The sequence below is a fragment of the Pan troglodytes genome, chromosome 5, assembly GCF_028858775.2.
Source record: "Pan troglodytes isolate AG18354 chromosome 5, NHGRI_mPanTro3-v2.0_pri, whole genome shotgun sequence".
Classification (NCBI taxonomy): Eukaryota; Metazoa; Chordata; class Mammalia; order Primates; family Hominidae; genus Pan; species Pan troglodytes.
In genome coordinates this window covers 45,843,632-45,849,631 of record NC_072403.2, presented here as the reverse complement: position 1 = coordinate 45,849,631, position 6,000 = coordinate 45,843,632, and the positions used below count along the sequence as shown (strand labels likewise).

At 38.5% G+C, this 6,000-nt stretch overlaps 1 pseudogene; it reads left to right on the top strand.

Annotated features, from left to right (window-relative positions):
* The first annotated feature begins 451 nt into the window (after positions 1-451).
* LOC748347 (large ribosomal subunit protein uL14-like) lies at positions 452-933 on the top strand (annotated as a pseudogene).
* Positions 934-6,000: the final 5,067 nt, after the last annotated feature.

The following is a 6,000-nucleotide window of genomic DNA, read 5'->3' as shown; positions in this document are numbered from 1 at the left end:
AGCAGCCCGGAAGAGATGTGACCCTGGCACACATGCTATGATGGATTCCAAACTGTAGCAACTGGGACCCTTGGCTAGTTATGTGCTCTGCACTAGAAGGTCTGCCAGGTGCATTTTCATGCCACCACACCCACTCTATGCATGAGTAAACAAACACAAAGAGGTTGACCAGCATGCTCAAGAACACACAGCTGGCACGTAGTGGAAACAGGATTCCAACTTGGGTACTTTGACTCTGGGACACAACTTCTTAACAACTATGTCATGCTTTTTTGATGTTAAATAAGATTTTATTGCATTGAAAATTCACATTCTTTGTACAGAAAGAATATTAAGTTAAACAATTGTGCATATAGTTTGTATTCTTTCAGGGTGAAAGTTATAAATTAATTGGATTCATGGGCCTGTACAAGAGGGAAAAGCACACTTAAAAAGGCCTTAAGTGCTTTTTTCTTCTTTCCGGCTTTCAAGATGTTGAAGCGAGGACGTGGTGGGTCCTCTGGTGTGAAATTCCAGATTTCCTTGGGTCTTCTGGTAGGAGCTGTGATCAGTTGTGCTGACAACACAGGAGCCAAAAACCTGTATGTCATCTCCGTGAAAGGGGATCAAGGGACGGCTGAACAGACTTCCCACTGCTGGTGTGGGTGACATGGTGATGGCCACAGTCAAGAAAGGCAAACCAGAGCTCAGAAAAAAGGTACATTCAGCAGTGGTTATTCGACAACGAAAGTCATACTGCAGAAAAGATGGCGTGTTTCTTTATTTTGAAGATAATGCAGGGGTCACAGTGAACAATAAAGGCGAGATGAAAGGTTCTGCCATTACAGGACCAGTAGCAAAGGAGTGTGCAGACTTGTGGCCCTGGATTGCGTCCAGTGCTGGCAGCATTGCATGATTCTCCAGTATATTTGTAAAAAATAAAAAAAAAAACTTTAAGCCCATTAAAAAAAAGTCTTAATGTGGGGCACTTCAAAGGCAGGGGCCTACGGATTTGCCAGTGACCTTTAAAATGTGACTGTGTTGCTGAGAGTTCAATGATTATTGATGTATATTCCCTTTCTCCTCAGTCTACTTAGCTACACATTAATATTGTTTCTTCCCTTGTAGGCTCTCTTTATCTTTACCTCTGTGACACAGACATCTAGCTGCCTATCCAGTATCCAATATTCCTTCATAACTACTAATTGCCAGTCCCCCAAAAAGCCAACAACAATAATATACCACCTACCTATCCCCACCTCTCCTATTCAGGATGGCCATCTGACTAACTTCTAACTATGAGTAAAAAATGGTGGGCAGAGCTTTCAGGAAACCCTAAAAGGGGCTGGTTCAACTGACCTGTGCCTTGTGTCATCAGGGTCCCAGCAAAGAAACGGATGTCACACTGAACTTAGTAAAACTTAGGATGGTTTTATATATGGGACTACTGACAAATGTGGGCAGAATATATGAAAATCATGAAGAACAGCATAGGAACACAATATTAGAGTCAGCTGAGCTGTTATCTCTAAACCTGAACAGGTAAGAAGACAGGTACAGCAGACTACCTTGAGAAGGGTGACCTTCAAGTCAAGAGATACAGCCAGCAAGAGATGACTCTTTCGGAAGGGAGTTTGGGGGAGTAGGGGGAGATATACTTCTTAGGTGCAAAGTTCTACAAATTATTAAAAATGTATGAAGTTGTGTGTCTATCACTGAAATGAAGAGATAGAGTATTTTTTAAGTTTTCTCATGCCCTTTATAGTCAATCCCATACCATACTACCAGCCCCTGGCAACCACTGATCTGTTTTCCATCTCTACTATTTTGCCTTTTCTATAACGTCATGCTGCATTTTGAATCTGGCTTCTTTCACTTAGCATAATACCTCTGCATTTATGACTAGTTCATTCCTTCTTATTGTTGAGTAGTATTCCATTGTGCCAATATACCATAACTTGTTTATCCATTCATAGTAGAACAATATTTGGATTGTTTCCAGTTTTGGGCAATTATGAATAAAGCTGTAAATATTTAGGTACAGTAGTCCCCCTTTTTTCACCGGGGATACATTCCAAGATTCCCAGTGGATGCCCAAAACTGCAGATAGTACCAAATCCTATGCCATATACTATTGTTTTTTGATCTGATAACTACTATGTGACTAATGAGGAGGTAGCACAGACAATGTGAATACACTGTACAAGGCGATGATTCACATCCCAGGCAGGACTGAGCAGGAGAGCAAGATATTTCACCAATCTGATCTCAACTGCATGAAACTTAAAACTTATGAATTATTTCTGGAATTTTCTATCTATTTTCAGACTCTGGTTAACTGTACGTAACTGAAACCACGGGAAACAAGACCACGGATAAGAAGAGACTCCTGTATAGGTTTTTGTGTGAATGCAGTTTCATTTCTCATGGGTATACACTTAGCAATAGGATTACTGGGTCATACGGTAAATGTAGATTTAGCGTTTTAAGAAACTGCTGAACTGTTCTCCAGTGTGTCTATACCATTTTACATTCCCACCAGCAATGAATGAAACTTCCAGTTAATCTGCAACATCACCAGCACTTAGTATGATCGCTTTTAAAAATTGTCATTGTACTAGTTTGTGGTGGTATCTTATTGTGGCTTTAATTTGCATTTTCCCGTTGGCAAATTATGTTGGGCATCTTTTTGTGAGCTTATTTGCTACCCGTGTCTTTGAAATAGCTGTTCAAGTCATTCATAATTGGATTGTTTGTGTTTCTATTACTTAGTTATGAGAGTTCTTTATATATTCTGGGTATTCCTGATCAGGTATATGTTTTGCAAATATTCTCTCAATCTTTTTTTTATTTTTATCGTGTTTTTCAAAGAGCAAAATAGTTAAATGTATAAACTACACTTTGTCAAATTTCTTCTATGGCTCATGTTTTTTATGTCCTGTCTTAGAAATCTTTGTGAAGCCCAAGGTCACAAAGATCATCCCCTATATTTTCTTGTAGAAATTTTATGGTTTTTAGACTTTTACAATTGGGTCAATAATCCATTTCAAGTTAATGTGTGTATATGGTACAAGAGATGGGTTAACATTTGTTACCAATTATTTCATTACCATTTTTTGAAAAGACTATTCTTTCTCTGTTGAATTCAACCTTTATTGAAAATCAGTTGACCATATAAGTGTGGGTTTATTCTATTCTGTTCCTCTGATCTATTTCTCTGTCCTTTTGCCAATTTCATGCTGTCTTCATTACTACAGCTTCATAGCAAACTTGGAAATCAAGTGGTATAAGTCCTCCAACTTTCTTCTTGTTTCTCAAAATTGTTTTGACTATTCCTGTCACTGCTTTTCCTTATAAATTTTAGAATCAGCTTTTCTGTTTCTACAAAAACCTTTCTAGGATCTGGGGATTGTGTAAAACTTATAAAAAGATGTCAATTCTTCCCAAATTGGTTTATGTTTGTTTTGGGTTTTGGGCGTTTTTTGAGGTTGGGAGGGTTTGGTTTTTTGTTTGTCTTTTTTTAACTTCAGGTGTACATGTGCAGGATGTACAGGTTTGTTACGTAAACTTGTGTCATCGGGGTTTGTCGTACAGTTTATTTCATCACCCAGGTGTTAAGCCTAGTATCTACTAGTTAGTTTTCTTGATCTTCCCCCTCCTCCCACCCTCTTCCCTCTGATAGGCCCCAATGTGTCGTTCCCCTCTATGTGTCCATGTGTTTTCATCATTTAGCTCCTATTTATAAGTGAGAGCATGTGATATTTGGTTTTCTGTTCCTGCATTAGTTTGCTAAGGATAATGGCCTCCAGCCCCACCCATGTCCCTGCAAAGGACACGATCTCGTTCTTTTTGGGGGCTGCATAGTATTCCATGGTGTATTTGTACCACATTTTCTTTACCCAGTTTATCATTGATAGGCATTTGGGTTGATTCCATGTCTTTGCTATTGTGAATGGTGCTGCAGTGAACATACATGTGCACAGATCTTTATAAGAGAACAATGTATATTCCTCTGGGTATATACCCAGTAATGGGATTGCTGGGTTGAATGGTATTTCTGTCTTTAGGTCTCTGAAGAATCACTACACTGTCTTCCACAAACGTTCAACTAATTTACACTCCCACCAACAGTGTATAAGTGTTCCTTTGAGAATTGACATCTTAACAATATTGAGTCTTCCAATCTAGAAGACAGTATGTCTATTTATTTAGGTCTTTGATTTCTCTCACTGTTTTAATAATTTTCAGCATAAGCCTTGCACATATTTTGATTTATCTCTAAATATTTTGTGAGCTTTTTTGGTGCTAGTATACATGGCATTTCTCTTTAAATTTAAATTTATAATTGTTCATTGCTAGTATGCAGAAATAAAATTGACTTTTGTACATTCACCTTGTATTCTGCAACCAGGATAACCTCAACAGTAGCTTTTATTTTATATTTTTTAGGACATCCTAGGTAAATAATCATGTTGTCTGCAACTAGTTTTATTTATTCCTTTCCAATTCATATAACTTTTATTTCTTTTTTTTTTTCTTGCCTTATTGTGCTGGCTAGACTCCCTAGTATAATGTTGAATAGAAATAGGTATTTCTCTTATATGTGTACATGATTGATATATGATAAATCTAAGCATAAAAAGCTGGCCATGGTGGCTCATGCCTGTAATCCCAGCACTTTGGGAGGCTGAGGTAGGAGGATCATTTGAACCTAGGAGTTCAAGACCAGCCTGGGCAACATAGTGAGACCTACTCTCTACAAATAATTTTTAAAAATAGCCAGGCATTGTAGCACATGCCTGTAGTCCTAGCTACTCTGGAGGTTAGGGGCAGGAGGATTGCTTGAGCCCTGGAGGTCGAGGCTGCAATGAGCCATGATTATGCCACTGCACTCCAGCCTGGGTGACAGAGCTGAGACCCTGTCTCTGAAAAAATAAATAAATAAAAAGCATTAAAGAGCTCTTTCAATGTACAATAAAAAATCAAAACAAAAGAGCATTTTATCATAGTTTAGTTGGAAGTTTCTTTTTTATTTCTGTTACACCTAAAGTAAAGGTGTGTTTTACTATTAAGGGTGTTAGATATGATGAAATCTTATAATAGTTAGAGCAGCTACATTTCATATTCATAGACTATGATATGAACAGAGCACCCGGAGTTGTACAATGTGGAGGCCTTGGTATTATGTTACATGTGCCTGGGGGCTACAAAATTTACACTGTTATCACTTATTTCATTTAACCAAAGATGAAATGTCAGTTTAAGCCTGCTACTTGGGATCCTGGAAAGCTAAAAATGGTTGGCTAGCCAGAGACATTTACTAAATGCTGACCATGATAAACTTGAACTGGTAACTCTCAAAAACTGTAATGGGTCTGAGGCTTTACTTGCAAGCTAACAGGTTAGCCTGGCACTGTTTCATGTGTGCTTCCAGAAGACACAGAATATCTAGGCAAAAGAAAAGGATTTTGTGACTGGTACCACAGCAGGCAGCATAGGTTTTATGTTTCTGTTGGTTCTTCTTGCCTACCAAGGATTGTGGGGCAAGGGCTGGGCGCACATGGATGCTGAGCATATTATGGTTTAGGGTCACACCTAAGAAACCTCAAACTTAGGAAACTTCAATCTAAACAAGGTTTGTAAGGAAACCTGTCTAAACTTTTTCCCAGAGAGAGATAATATCTTTATTAACCTGGACACCAAACTGCCCTCTGCTCCAAAGGGAGACACTATTTCCATCTTCCAATGCCGTTTGTAATACAAACATCCATGAAAAGATAACCCAGAGTGTTGTCAGTGCCTCTTCTCAGAAGATGCTATCCACAGGGAGTTTTTTTGTTTGTTTAGTTTTTTTTCCCAACAGTAACATAGCCTCTATGGTCAACTGGGAAAAGTAATTCTGAGTAAGGCATGCCTGTCACTTAATTTGTCCCCAGTTGTGGCAGTCTGCCCACATGTTCAATAAATCTGTTTCTTCTTTATCTAGATCTGCAGTTAGACCACATCTCCCAAACTCTTTTG